The sequence below is a fragment of the Lagenorhynchus albirostris genome, chromosome 5, assembly GCF_949774975.1.
Source record: "Lagenorhynchus albirostris chromosome 5, mLagAlb1.1, whole genome shotgun sequence".
In the NCBI taxonomy this organism is placed as follows: domain Eukaryota; kingdom Metazoa; phylum Chordata; class Mammalia; order Artiodactyla; family Delphinidae; genus Lagenorhynchus; species Lagenorhynchus albirostris.
In genome coordinates, this window is record NC_083099.1 from 69,410,948 (window position 1) to 69,427,805 (window position 16,858).

Here is a 16,858-nt window from a genome sequence, read left to right on the forward strand (position 1 = left end):
ACATAGCTACTGATTTTGTGCAAGTCCTGCTGCTATTTATGGTTTGGTCATAACTGTTTTCATTCAAGGTTTCCGTGGGATATTCTGACTCCTAGATTGTTAATGATGATGTCATGGATTTTTTTACTCTTAGTATAGTATCTGTACTTCTTGACTTTCAAGAGAAATTTAGCAAATGTAAATACTACAGCGATAGTATAATCACATTTTTACTTTGCCAGAATCCATAAAAAAATAAGGAGGTGAAAACGATTGGTGCTCAATTGGTTTATAGTTATATTGAAGGCAACTGTAGTATAAGTGATGGTTTTATAAGGCTAGAATAATTTTAGAAATGCTTATATCTCCTATGAATTATTATGGAACTTTAGTGTCGCTATTTTTCTATTGAAAATGTATAACATGTAGACAGTACCTAATACTTCTTCCTAACCACTTAAGTGACCAAATATAAATGACCATCAAATGAAAATATTTCATTTAGTACTTTAGATAAGAGGGAAATTTATTGCTGAAATTTTCAGCTTACCAATTTTATAGTATAGGCACTTTGAGAAAGCTTACACTTATCTAATATCATTTTATAAAACAATGGCATGTTAAATGAAATTCAGAAAGCAAATAGAAAGACATTACTTTCCAAATGTCAGTACTTCACTTAGCTCTGTCACTGACTTTTTTAAATCAAAAAAAGATATGCAGGTTCATTTGAAATTTCATAAGAACTCTTTATCATGTTTTTATAAGATGAATGTTTACAGATATTTCACCAGGAGTCATTTATTTTTGAATCATGTCGCTTAGTACAAGTTTCATGGAAATCCTTCTATTCATTCATATACTCCTTCATATATTCATTCAGTAAAATTTATACAAGTGAAAAGGTAATGTGACAGCAGAAGCAAGGAGAGTACAGTTTCCTTTTTCAAGGAGTTCAGTTTAGGAGTGAAGTCATATAAGCAATAAACAATTGAAAGCAATGTGTTAACTACTCTGCTGCAAGTACTCCATTGAGAAATACTATACTAACTAATTCTCTTAATTCCCCTCCTACTCCTTTTCTACTAACTCATTAGTTCCAACATACTAACCTCCAACCTGGCCCTTGAACAAATTAAGCATGCTCTCTCCTCAGGGACTTTGCACAAGCATTTGGACATAAACACTTGAAAGTTAGAAAGAAGTATGGGCTGGTGATAGGGATTTGGCAGAAAGGGAAGATATTGAATAAGTAAGATGTTATGTAGAGAAATAAGTGTATACTATATAGAATTAAAATAAGGCTATGGCAAAACTATACTTAAGGGTCCCAAGAATAAAATCAAAAGGAGTCAGTGAAGAAAACTAAGAAAAAGATATCTAAGAATCTGAAGGCTAACTAGGAGAATGTGTTGGAAGTAAAGGAAAAAGAACTGATGGTCAAATACAAAATGTAAATGCAAAAAGCCAGTATTGAAAAGTATCGAGTTTATTTGGCAAGAAGGAAATTATAAATGACTTTCAGGCAAAATTACAACAGAGCAGCAGAGGTGGAGACCATTTTGCAGTGAGTGGAAGAATAAATAGGATAGGAGGAAATGAAAACAGAGCATCAGGTTTTCCTTTTTAGAGGCCTGGCTCTGAACAGAGAGAGAAAAACAAGGCAGTAGCAAAAGCTGATTTTCCATGAAAGTAATGAGCTTAAGCTTCAGGGACTATCGTTTCCTTGGGTCCCATGAGTTCAGGGCATTCCTGAGAGGCATGGAATATTCTGTGCCAGTAGCAAAATGGAACATTTCCATGTAAACACTTCTGATAAATTCCCCCAAATATCTCAGGATAACAGGCCTGAGTATTCTAGTCCTTGTTCATTTGTAGAAATTTATGTGTTCCATAATAAACATTTACTTGCACCTAATCCTGTATTTATAATTTTCTGGGGTTTTTTTTCCTTAAAGAAGCACAAGCTGTAATAAGTTTCAAAACTCACAAAATCTAGATCCATCTAGCACTGGTAAATAACAGGAAAGAGTTTTCCTGGGGGGAATGTTTTTTGTAGCATGGTAGAAATGTGACCATATTTGCTGAATTTAAAAGAACTAGATGCACCCCCAGTGTTCATAGCAGCATTATTTACAATTTCCAAGACATGGAAACAACCTGTGTCCATCAACAGATGAATGGGTAAAGGAGCTGTGGTATAAGTGTGCAATGGAATACTACTCAGCCATAAAAAAGAATAAAATTTTGCCGTTTGCAGCAACATAGATGGATGTGGAGGGCATTATGCTAAGTGAAACAAGTCAGACAGAGAAATATAAATACTATATGATATCACTTATATACAGAGTCTAAAAAAATGCAACAAACTAGCGAATATAACAAAAAAGAAGCAGAATCACAGATATAGAGAACAAACTAGTGGTTATGAGGGGTGGCGGGCATAAAGCAGTATAGGAGTGGGGGAGTAGAAGGTACAAACTATTGGGTTTAAGACAGGCTCAAGGATGTATTGTACAACACAGGGAATATAACCAATATTTTGTAATAACTGTAAATGGAAAGTAACCTTTAAAAATTGTATAAAAATTAAAAATTTTTAAAAATTAAAAAACTATTTCCAAATGTCACCATTATAAGATTACATATTCAATATGATTTTTTAAGAAAAGAACTAGAAAGCTGGAAATTGTTGGAGACTCAAAAGAAGAGGAAGTGGCAGGGTTTGGATATTTAAGAAGCAAGAAATGGAACATAGAATAAAAATAATGATTCATGTTTGACAACAGGAAAGATACCATTTCCTCTTGACAAAGATTCTTTGCTTGACTAAACTTTAGTTAAGCTCCTTAACCTTCTCCTAAACCCATCTGTGCAATTACTTGAAAAATACAGTTTTAGCAAGAACCCTGCTACGTAAGTTTAACCAGAACCTTCCATCTTCAATATCTGATCACGCATTATATCTGATGGGGTTTCTTATTCTCTACCATATCCCAGTGATGTCTAGTCACCCTGGCCTGTCTTTAGCAAAGAATCATATTAGGTAAGTTTAGATAGAATCTTTCTTCCCCTGATGTTTCCTCTTGGTAATTTTCCAACCACTGACTCCTAACCTGCTCCTTGGTTATAAACTGCCCCTTGCCCATGTTGTATTTGGAGTTGAGTCCAGTCTCTCTCCCCCTTGTTAAAGTCCCATTGCAGTGGTCCCTGTACCTATCATGAGGGGCCTGAATGAAGTCTGTCTTACCATCTGTAATAAGTGTCATTGACTATTTTTTTAATATTCTAAATCTCATTAGAAAGAGACAAGGAATTTTTAGGGAAAGGTAAGAAAGTAATGAAGTGAGAGTGAGTAGGGAGAAGAGAGTTAAGAAAGAATGTAAATTGAGGAAATTAGAGCTAAAATATATGTCTTAAAGATCATTCAATCGTCTTTTCATATTTTTAGAAAATGAAACTTAAACTCAGAACTAGACCTAGTAAACCAAGACCATTGTTAACAACACATGCCCTAGAGTTACCATCTAACAATCAAAAAAAGAAATTATATTTGTAGACATAGACATAATAGAACTCATTAATAGCTAAGACCCAGAAAGGCATTATTGGAAAATATCTTTGTTAGGATTAGTAAGGGTGACTGTGGCACTCACTTCGTTATTTCCGCAAGTGCTTATAGCTTTTTAATTAATCAGACATCATTTCAACAATAGTTTGAAGGTGATTTCTGTTATTCAGAGATGTACAGAAGACCTGTCCCTATACAGGCTGATGGAACTCTCTGCACTCATGGTGTAGTGGAAGAAGCAATGGATTTAAAGGTAGGTATCCACTTTGGAGTCCTGGATCAGCTACATACCTCTGTGTGCAGTGAATGTTAAGTCTTTTTCTAAATATTTCCACATTTTAGATGTTAAATAATTATGCCCACCAAACGACTATATTTACCTCAAATAATATTAACCAATCATTTATTACTTACATTGTGTGGAAAAATTAATGATAGCTTTTAAATAAAAATTTAAAACATACAGAAAAAAAAGAAACAAGCCACTTAAAAACATATCAAAAAATCCTATGGCAGAGATGTGTGCAGACATTACCGGTAGAAGGAGTCAACAGACCTAAACTCTATATCTAACACTTCATGCCAAGTGGGCTTTGGCAAATCAAGAAAACATTTTGAGCTTTTATTTCCTCATTTTAAATGTTTAGTAATAACTGCCTGGCTTAACCCATAATAACCAAAAATGAAATTAAACAATTATTATGAGTAGTTGCATTAGAAATTTGATTATTGGGACTTCCCTGATGGCCCAGTGGTTAAGAATACACCTGCCAATGCAGGGGACATTGGTTCAAGCCCTGGTCCGGGAAGATCCCACATGCCGTGGAGCAACTAAGCCTGTGCACCACAACTACTGAGACTGCACTCTAGAGCCCATGAGCCACAACTACTGAGCCCGTGTGCCACAACTCCTAAGCCCACATGCCTAGAGCCTGTGCTCTGCAACAAGAGAAGCCACCGCAATGAGAAGCCCACACACCACAATGAAGAGTAGCCCCCACTCTCTGAAACTAGAGAAAGCCCGTGCACAGCAATGAAGACCCAATGCAGCCAATAATAAGTAAATAAATAAATAAATGAATTTATTTAAAAAAAGAAAAAGAAAGTTGATTGTATTCTTTGGGCTTAATTTGAGAAGCACAGTCTACCTACAGTCCCTGCTAGAGCTCACATCCAGTTCTGAAGAGCAACAGTGATTATTGTCTGTTCCTTTAATTCCACATCAAGGTGGTCTTGATCGGGCTGTTATATGTCCTTTTGCACATATCCTGTTTATTCTACTAGGCTGTGAGTAAATTGAGGACAGGACCTTGTTTGATTTATTTCTGTTAAATTCCTCATGTTTGTATAGAGGTTGGCATATAAGTTCAATATATGTAGAGAGTTTTGGTCATGATGATAAACAGGAGCTAATAGTTGCATTTGTCCAGCCAACTGCAATAGCGATTTTTCTTTTTCGCAAAGTTGAAATGTATGCTGGGAGGTTATAGTACACTCCTCCACTCATCCATTTGTTCAGTGAGAATCTATCAAGCATGTTTATAGGTGGTATGGCCAATGCTGCAGTTTGGAGTGTAGAAATAATCAGATACAACTGATAAAACTATTTGCATATTTTTCTTTACACAAAGAAGAAGATTTGAATATGTCAGAAGATATTATAAATGTCAGAAAGGAAGAGAATGTATTAGAAGAAAGAGACTCTATTTCCAAGTTCTGGACCTAACGTTATATGTTGAGAGGAATGGAGAAGGGTACATTGATCCCTGTCTTGCTCTCTCAAAGATAAATAATATTGAGACCTAAATAAGGGCAATTAAGTTTCTGGTGATGGTATATGCTAGGCATGAAAGTAGTGATAATGCATGTGACCTCTAAGGAATAGTAAGTAGACAGTACATGAGATAAGTAACTCAAAAAATAGTGGAAAAAAATTAAGAAAGATATGTCATGGAGAGTTTTGAGATTCTAATAAAGAAATCTTTAAACTGTAGGTACTAGAGAGCCAGTTCTGAGTTTTGATCCAGCGTAGGGTATGGTGAGAATTATTCACCAGGATCCATTGTCTAAAGAGAAGGCTTTAAGAATAAGCATTTTATTCTGATGCAGCACAATGTTCTGTCTTATTTCATAAAATTCTTTCATGTATAAGGTGCATAGAAACTGATTCTAACTTTAAAAAGAATGGTGAAGAAATAAGAAGACGGAACTTGGAAAAAACACTGAGTGTTGAAATACCAGTTCATTGCTTTGACGAGTTTTTTATGTTTTGATGATTTACTTTCAGAGCAAGAGAATCAAGCACTACCAATATCCAAAACTTATGATATTAGAGAACTAAGTCACTGTGTTTATGGAAGCATATGTTTTTTGAGACTTCCCAATTACCTTGCCTATGTTTCATTTTTCATATCTGCACAATGAAGGTTCTTATCAAAACTCTATCTTGAATGAATAAGTATCCACCATCGAAAGACAAATATGTCCTTCATGTGTTTGAATGTCTTTCTGGCAAGTTCTGAAGAATTGTCCATATTGATGTTTATGAAATAAAAGAAATGAACCAGAAAAACAAATAAAAGCCTTGCCCTTAATGGTAAGAAATGTTTATGTAAACATTCAACCATAGGAAACCACTGTTGCTTTGGACAACACTAATGACAAATGAACAAAGGCACCAAACAAAGAACTTCAAAAGCTGCTAAAATTTCAGCACATGTTGAATTGTATTCCAAGATATAATGCAAATTAAATAGAAACTTTTGAAATGAAACCATGTAAAAGGCCCATTAGACATCGGCCAATCCCTGTGCCTGGATTCCATTAAAAACATTTCAAATATTACTCGAGGACAATGATATATGTTGAAATTTGCAATGTACAGGACCCAAACAAGTACACAGCCAAAAGCATCATTTGGTAAAGTTTTCTAAAAAAAATAAAGCTTGCTTATTAATATGTTACCGTGTCAGGAAGGCTGCTCTCCTTCCTGGCACGTACCATTTTTCTCTGACATTTCTATCTCAAGTACTATGCTTGCTACTACTCAGCCATCAAATAATCTGCCCTCCAAGACCTGTATTAGATGCCTTCAATGTCCCTATTCTTATCCTCTGGGAAGTAGTTCTCTCCTGGCAGTATTTCACAACAAGTACATCTTTACTTTTTGCCCTAGAGCTGTCCCCAGGAGCTCATTCTGGGAGTGCAAGCAGGGTACTAAAGTGGGGAGACTTAAAACTGCTGGGGGGAACCCATGGCCCATTATGGACAGAAGCCAAGGAGTAAGAGCTCCTACCTCCTACCTTTCAGGCAGACAATTCTGGGATACATTTGTACCTTTCTCAAAAGGTATGTGGAGAAACAAACTCCTGTTGCCCAGAATGGTGACCTTAATACTAAATCTTTATGTCCTTTTTTCTTCATTTCCTGCCTCACTCTCCCAGGAATCCCACTCTGGTTCTCTGGGACCATCTTGAAAATGAACAATCTATCCCAAGTCCTTCTCTCAGTCCCTGCTTTGGCAGAAAACCGAGCTAACAGAGGAACTTTGAAAAGTGTATATGATTTCTGCCTTCCTCAAAGCCTTCAATGGCTCATCATTTCCTAGGGAATATAGTCCAGGCTCCCCAGTGTGAGGCATATAAAGTCTTTGATAGCATGGATCTTGCCTAACACATTTGTCTCTTCCTCTGTCAAAGCTGATCCTCAAAGACTACTACCTTGGAGTACTGGATTACTAGCAGATGACTCATGATGTCTTGATGATTTAAGCATCCACCTTTTGCAATTTTTTTACTACTCCTAAAATGTTTTCCCCCACTCTCTGTAAAACTCCTACACACCCTCTTTTGTTTTAGCTTTCCTTTGCCCTTTAGACACAATATCTCACTTATTCCTTTGTGTCTCCAGGAAATTCTGTTGCAGGTACCATGGTGATATTTGTTTAATGCGTTTGTGTATGTGTTTGTTTCCTATACTTTGCTCATTTCTACCAAAGACTGGTACTTTATTCCATTTTTAATTCCCATGCACTCTGCAGTGTCTGATTCATAAAATGTAGTCATAGTCATGTATTGTATAATCAAGTGTTACCGAAAGCTCGGACTCTCTGTACACTGGTGATGAATCAAATCCCAGAGACAGAGTTTTGGGTGAAGTAGAAAAGGATAACTTTATTGCTTTGCCAGGCAAAGGGAGACACACCAGGCTTCTGCTTCAAAAAACTATGTGTCTCAACCCCAGAGGCTTTGATGAAGGGTTTTATAGCAGTGGTTCAAAGGTGGGGGTTCTGACAAGACTAGGGTGTGAGCAGGGCTTGCACTCCCTTAATCTCATCTCAGGTGGTCTCCTCATCTTGATGAGCTTCTCTGGTCCCTTTAATCTTGCCTCAGGTGGTTTTTCGGCTGCTCCTCCCTTGATTTGCAACTGTTCACATCCAACATTTGGGACTCTGGGAAGGTTCTGGAGGCTGGAGTTTTGCCTATAAGAAATGGTGGACAAAAGGAGGCCTACGTGCCCAGGCCCCACATGGTTTCAAGGGCCTGGGAGCCCCACAGGGCCCCACTCTGTTTCACAAGTAATGGTCAATCGATGAGTTTCATTCACTCTCCTATTTAGTGAATTAATGTACCACTTTCTGTTGATGTAACTAATCCCGTTTTCCAAGTTTCCAAGTAGACCTCTGAACAGATGTCTCCTTCAGTAACTCCTGAGGTTGCAGTCATTCTGGATTACTGCAGATTATGGGCACATAATTCTTGAATAAATGGAATTTCACTGTTTATATAATTAAAAGCAAATTGTAGGGCTTCCGTGGTGGCATGGTGGTTGAGAGTCCGCCTGCCGATGCAGGGGACGCAGGTTCGTGCCCCGGTCCAGGAAGATCCCACATGCCGCGGAGCGGCTGGGCCCGTGACCCATGGCCACTGAGCCTGTGCGTCCGGAGCCTGTGCTCCGCAACGGGAGAGGCCACAACAGTGAGAGGCCCGCGTACCACCCCCCCCAAAAAAAAGAAATATTAAAAGGAGCCTGAAGAAAATAATCCCAGATTGAACCATGGAGCTGAGGAAAAGATTGAAGGTTAGAAATGTTAAAGTAGTGATATGTGGAATTATGAACAAACATACAAGCAAAATATATGAAAACAAGAACACAAAGTTCACAAAGGTGATAAAAGTATGAAAATACAGTACTCTTATTATGGTGAGGAAATGATAAAGTACAGATTTAAAGCAGAAAGTAATAATGAAGGATGCATATAGTAATTTCTAGAGTAACCCCTAAAGGAATAAGAAAATATGGTATAATTTAAAAGCAAATTCAGAATGAAAAATGGAAGAGTAAAAATGGTTTATAAATTCAAAATATGAGACAGGAGGAATGATGGAATAGAGAACAGATCACTTTGCTCTACAGTGGAAACTAACACAACATTGTAAAGCAACTGTACTCCAATAAAAATTAAAATAAATAAATATAATTTTTTTTAAAAAAAAGAACAGATAGCCCAATCATGAGCTTAAATCCAATTACATTGGTAATTACATTAATTGGAAATTATTTATACACTTCAAACAAAAAATAAAGAATATAAAATTCTACAGATGTTTAAAAGAGAACTATATGCGGTTTTTAAGAGACATACTTCAAATGTAAGAACAGAGAAAAGTTGTTAGTAATGGAAAAAGATATACCAACTGAGAGAAAGCTGGTAAAGCTATATCAAAATCAGAGAAAATTTAAATAAGTAAATAGTTTAAGGAAATAAAATATAAAGAGGGATATATCATGAAGATAAAGGGTCAATTCAAAAGGAAGATATAATAATTCTAAATTTGTATGTATTGAATAACATCTTCAAAATATTTTGAACAGAACTAAGAGCAAATTTTGACAGAACTGAAAGGAGAGATGGACAAATCAGTGACCTAGTTAGAAATTTTTCACATACGTCTCAGAACAGTTGGAGATTTTAACAAAACTGCATAATTTACAGGTCAAGGGGCAAAATTCAATGAAGATATAGAAATACAAATCAACTAATTTGACCTGTTTGACATGTATGGTAAAATTCATCCACCAACTACTGAATACAATTGTTTACAAATATATATAAGCCATTTGTCAAAACAAACCATATTCTGGACCTTAGACTAAGTCTAAAAGAAAGTAAGAAGAGTATCTTTATGACCTTGGGCTGAACAAAATTTTTTTCTAAATAAGATACAAAAAGAAATAAACATTTAAGAAAAGATCAATAAGTTGAATTTTATTAAATTTGCATTGAGTAAAAGACAACACAGAGATGGGAAGAATATATTTTTAATACATATATCCAACAAAAGATTCATTCAGAATGTACAAAGAATTCCAACTAATCAGTAAAGAAAGGATAAACAGCCCAATAAAAAAAGGCAAGAACAAAACAAAAAAATAAATAAATGGGGCAATTTTTTTTAATGAGGCACTTTACAAAATAGGATACCTAAATAGGTCAACTCTAAAGTCTTCAGGGAAATGAAAATTAAAACTACAGGAAGGTACAGTGAGAATGGCTCTGATGAAAAAGACAGAAAATATAAAAAGTGCTAGCACAAATAGGATTGTGTTAGATTGCTGGTTTGAGTGTAAATTTGTAAAATAAAGCTGTTTGCTAGTATTTACTAAAATTAATAATATGTATACCTTAGAACACATCAAACTGAAGAGGAATAAGTGCTTATGTCCACCAAAAGACATGTGCATGCATAGCAAAATATTATTCACAGTAGCCCCAAATAAGATAAACACAAACATGAATCAGTGGTAGAATAAATACACAGTGGTATATTCATACAATGAAAGTCTACAGAGCAATGGAAAATAATGAGCTACTCTTACATGCAATAGCATGAATACATCTCCTAGACGTAACCTTGAGCAAAAGAAGCCAGACACAAAATATTAAGATGATAACATATATGAGCTCATTTCTATAAAGTTTGAAAACAGGCAAAATTAACCTATGACCTAACTATGGAGGTCACCATAGTGATTATCTTTGGGTATCAAGTGGAATTAAGCATGAGAGACATTCAGGGGTGTTGGTTATTTATCATGATTTGCACATAAATAATTTATTGAGCTTAATATATTTGCATTTTACTAAATATGTCATATAACATAACAAATATATATTAGAGAAAAGGCAATCACAAATGTGTAATATCTTGCTAACAACTCAATTGTAATGTTTTATTTTGAGTAGTCCTTTATATTTCACAGTCCTTTCCCAAACATTACCTAAATTAAATCCCCTCAGTAAACCTGTGAGTTTAACAAACTGTATTTCTCAATCTTTCTTTTTTCTTTTTTTTTTTTTTAAGGGTGAAGCTAAGCAGGGCTAAATGGAGGGGAGTAGGGTGAAACTTTACATTTGGGAGAAAAAGAACAGCATCATTTCTGAGTGATGGAATGGTCTTACACATCAGTAACCAGAACAAGAACTGAAGTCATATCTTTTGACCCTAAAGCCTAAATATTGCCCTCTATGCCAAGGTGTTTCCCAAATCTTAATCATAGAACATGGAAATCCTGGGTCCCGTGTTAGCCTGAAAATTCTCATAAAACTTCTCCAATGTTGTTCAAGTCCTTATCATTTGCTTGATAACTCTGAACCAGTCATTTTCTTTCTCTGGTTCATCATCAATAAAACAGAAGTAAAGGTAATTTCTTGTTGATCTCAGAGGAAAGTTAATATTCTAATAGTGTGAATACATTCTGCATAATATTTAAATCCAAGGACTCTCCCAATATGAATTTTCAAAAAGATTATTTTTTAGATCTTTGTACAAAAATCAACCTATTCCTCCAATCTATATTAATAAGATTATGTTTAAAATTAAATAGCACAAATATGTAACTTTCTTATTCATTCCTGAAATAGACTTTTAAACTTTTTTTTCAACTAATTGAATTCTTGGTTGCTTAAAACTTGCGGTAGCAATAGTTTGGGGGGTTTTGTTTTGTTTGCTTTAATTGCTTTGAGATTAAGATTACCACTGTGATAGAGTGTGGGACGAACCTCAACTTCTCTAACAGAAGTGTAAGTGGAGTAGGAGAGAATGTATCTAAAATTTGATCTTTCTACTGACTGCCAACTTCTGATGAACATAAGGAAATCCTTTTGTCAGTATTTTTAATTTCTTCTTCTTAATAGGACCATATCAGGCAAAGTTATATGTAGGTATCATGAGGCTCAACTTGATTTTTACCCTGTCAGAAATGTTTATCCATACATAATCATGTTTCTCTCTCATCTAGACCTTCTAATGTCTGGTGTCATATTTAAAAAGTGGATGACTTGACTCACCATCAGCATCTCTCATCTATCATTGAGAGAATTTCCTAAGAGAATTTTTCATCACTGATTATTCATTAAGTTATTCTGCGTCCTCATTTTAGTCTGCTAAGTATTCAGACGTTCTTATTCTTTGTGTGCCAAGGACCTTCTGGTAGGCAGAATAATGAATGACTCAACCCCACTAAAAAGATGTTCATATCCTAAAATCCTGAACCTGTGAACATGTTAATTTAGGTGGCAAAAGAGACTTTGCAAATGTGATTACATTAAGGACTTTAAAATAGTGAGATTATCCTGGTGTAGCTGAGTGAACCCAATCTAATCACATAGATCCTTAAAAGCAGAGAATCTTTTCTGGCTGAGATCAGAGTTAGAAGGAGATGTGATTATGAAAGAATGGTCAGAAAAATACAACACTGATGGTTTGAAGATGGATTAAGGGGGCCATGAGCCAAGGAATATGGGTGTCTTCTAGAAGCTGGAGGGGCAAAGGAAAGGAGTCTCCTCTAGAATCACCAGAAAAGAATGAAGCCTGCCAATATTTTGGTTTTGGCCCAGTGAGGCCACTGTCAAACTTCTAACCTATACAACTGTAAAGTAATACATTTGTGCTGTTTTTTAGTCCCTAAATTTGTGATAATTTGTTACAATATCTATAGCAAACTAATAGAGACCTTTTTGACAGTGTGGTGAAGCTTTTCGATACCTTCTTATAATATTTTAAAATATGTAACATAAAATAAAAAGATGTAAAAAGGAAACCAACTATACGGAAAACCAGCTACCAATATTGAAAAGCACATCTGTGATAAAGTGATACATACACACACATGTATATAGTATATATACATATATAGTATACATATATTTATATCCAAATATACATAATCATGTATATATCCATATATACGTATCTATGTGTATATACATATATACTATACATATATACATATATTTAGGTTTTTAATAGGATCTAGTAGTGGGTTTAATAACTATCATTATTTTGAAGTGCTAATAAGCACAAATGATATTTTCAGTATGCAAAGCACTAGTAATGCAGTATGAAACTCTATGTGATTTCTATTAGTCATGTTATAGATATGCTAATTTTACCATGATGAGTTAACTATATTCCCGATTGAGGAAAATTTTATATTTCAATTAGAAGTTAATGAAAATAGATTTTTTTTATCACACCCAAGTTTTTTTGCCCTCTGAATTTTATTCCTGGATCCCTTGCTAAGAACACCTGTTTTGTTGCTAAGGATCAAGAAATAAATCTTAAGTTTAAACTTTAGCAGTTTAGAAAACAGAAATATGACCCTGATGAAATGTGATAAGGGCTATATAAGATAGTTTGTTTAAAGAATTCCAGGAACACCAATGAGAGTGACAGTCATTCTTACCAAGGGTTCTGAGCAGGTTCTTGAAGGATAGGTATGTTGGCTACTGCTTTGCTCAAGTCCCTCCTCCTAGAGTCACTGAAATCCTCAACCCTACCCAATTCTTTAGTCAAAAATTTGAGAGAACAGGAGTTTCAGAACCCTTAGTTTTATTAGGCTACAAGGCATTATATCTGATCATCTCCATCCAATCAGCATTGTTCTGAGTATGGAATAGGTTGTAATTTTAAGACTCAGTCCAACTCTCATTCCAGCCTATTCCTTACAGGTAGATCTTGCTGGACTTCTGAGCCAGAAAATGGAAGTCCTCTTCTCCTAATTCCTGAAAGAGTGCAGGGGCTTTACAGTCATTCCACTCAAGAGATTTTGAGTTTACTTCTTTGGTCCCTTACCCCACATAGCTTAAGTTTTGTCAAATCTCTTGAGGGAAATTTCAGTCTAGGATTTATCCTTCCTCTAACGATCTTTGTCTCTAAGTAACGAAAGCTACAGGACTGTTTAGAAATTCTTCTCTCCCCATTCTCCTGCATGCAGCCCCAAAACTCAGTAAATGTCTCATGGTCAGAACTTGCCACATATTCGGAGCTCTCCCAGTTTCCAGTGTGTCATAGCATCCCAACATGACCTGTAAAAACTTGACTGGTTTCTCCTTCACACAGTCAAGTTCTTCTGCCGGGACCAAGCCCTATCCTTATCCATTAGCTGGAATCAGAATATGAGCTCAGAGAAGAAAACACCTGAGGTTTATCCATCTCAGAAGGGCTCCTTTTCTGTGTGAAATTTTAGTATATCTAGCCCTTGCTCCTAAAATTTTCCAGTCCTCTAAAACTATAATCCTTGTGATTATTCACCAGTTTCTCGTTTCACAGTGAGAGTGTTGGTCTGCCACGACCTATGACATCCTAGGCAGAAGGGAAGGTCTCCCTGCTATGTACTCTCTGTAAGTGTGCCTTTCTTTTCATGCTGGACTTTGCCTACTTATACATCTAAAGCCTTTGGAAGCATTTTTTTAAAGTAAGCTTTACATAATACTAGATGACAGCTCCCTAATGAACACAGTGCTGAATTAGGTGACCCTGGTAGCTCCTGAAAGGAAGTCCTATCCTCAAGTAGGTTATCACTGCAGAGGCCTATGAGGTATTTTTATGTTTATATGAGGCTGTCAGTGGGACTCCTTTTCTAGAACATTTTTGGCCACATCTGGCACATTATTTATATAGATTGCATACAGTCTGTTCCTGGACAATGTATATCTAATATTTTGATATTTATTCATTAATATCTTTTCCAATTTAGAGACGATTCATTTGTCAGCTGCTTTAATGCACTAACAACTTCAGTCTTTTTATTTATTTGATTTATTTCATTCTTATCAAATTTATTTCTGGCTATGGTTTAGTTACTTTCTCAGCTTAAGTGTATTTATATGACTCTTCTCATCTCAAAGTAAAATTTAATAAAGCTGTTGGAGGCAAGTTATTGAATTCTCGGAAGTCTATCTGCTCTCCTGTTTTATATGATAGTATCCTGTTTTGATAAGAGTTTCTATTAGATGCTCAGTGTTTTTATTTGAATTATTCTATAAAAGGGAAAATTCTCTACATTAGAGATGCCTTTAAATGATAAGTAGTCAGCACTTGATAATGCCTATTTTTTAGCATTTGAAGTCATTGGAGTGACAGAAAAAATATTTAATTTTAATACACTTGGATTCTGCCACATTATCAAGGGATACAATTTTGTCTTTGCCTGCAAAGGATTTTGGTGGGTAGAATTGGAACTTAGAAATAAAGGTTGGTTAACATGCATGCTAATTAATTATCAGATCATTTGAGGCAAGATCAACTGAAGTTCATGTAGGGGCTATACAGAGAAACTAAATTAATGACAAGGCCAGATAAAATGTCAGAAAGGTAGCAATGATTGTTGGGGACCTTGGAAAATTGTTGCATTTATGATCTCTTTTATTGAAACTAGACTTTCAGTAAATTGTGTCTGTCTAGAAATATAGGTCCGATATTAAAGATCTTCAGGTTTTTCTAAAGAGATCATATTTTTGTGTGATATCTCCTGATTATTTTTAAGGAATGAGCTCAATTAACATACACACACATAAACACATACAACCCATGGGTACCAACTGTACTCTTCTGGTTTAAAACAGTTATCTGTTTTAAATTTGACTTTACTTAATCAGAACAAGCAGATCTGGTACAATTGAAAATTTGTTCTGCTATGTGTACATTTATAATTAAGCAGAATTTTGCTTTCCAAAGACCCAAAATATTACAATTCTGAGTGAGTTTTTTATTTTAATCACAAATTTTTGTCATATTATAACTGATTTAACTTCCTAAGACCCTCATATTTTCAATCCAATCCTACTCACTCATCCTGTCCATATTTATCGAATAAACTCTATGTGAAAGCACTGGTTTACACCACAAGGATACATTATAAACAAAGAAGACATGCCCTACCATTAATATTATTTACATATGAGTTTTAGCATTAAAATATGCTTCTACATATGCTACATAATTAAAGTAGCTTTTTTCCCTTGAGACATTTTTTCAACATGAAAAGGCCAAACTTTACTCTCCCATAAATTCTACGATGGAAGGAAAATTTAGAGAATTAGCTTTGGGATGCAATGACTGGGGAGGACTTCTTAAAATTTCAAAGTAACATACCATAAAATAAAAATGTAATAAAATTGTTTACATAATAAATAATGATTTCTAGTTCAACTAAGGACACCAGAGAGAAAATTAGTATAGAGATGACAGAATGAGAGAAAATATTTTTGATGTCAAATGTGACTAAGAAGTCCTGCAAATATGCAAGAAAAGCAATGCAACTTCAGTGGGGGAAATCTCAATGGATAAAAATCAGCAGCTTACAGGTAAAGAAACACAAAAACTAAAAAGCATGAGAAAAGATGCTCAAAATCAATAGTAACCAGAAAACATTCAAATTAAAAACTACGATGAAAAAGTAGTTTTCCCTATTAGACTGATAAAAACTAGAACATTGGATAATATCAGTGTTCGATATTATAATACAAAAATACTTTTTACAGCTTTATCCATGATGGTGCTGCAGGGAATGGAGACCTAAGGCAATCTTTGTATCTATCATTCAGGGACCAGAGAGGTAAAGCATGGTGGATATCCTCTATGGGGCATTACACAGCAGCTAAGAGCAAAAGTTAATATATACATAGCATAGCAAATAATTATTAGAAACAAAAAGCTTGAAAAAAGTTTAATAACAGGATTATATATAACACCACTTAACATATTCTTATAACGCCACTTAACATATTCTTTTTGAAAGAAAAAAAGAAAAATTATTTAAATTGGACATAATTGCCTATAGAATAGAGTGCATCATGTTATAGAGATAAAGAGAATAAATGGATAAAGTACTGTAAAGGCCAATGATGAAAAGTTATCATAAACCGAATAGTACAATTGACTCAACCCCCTTAGTTGCAGTCTCCTCAAAAAGAAAAGAAATCTAGTCTGTTCTATCCTTCCTAAGTCACAAGAAAAATTCTAA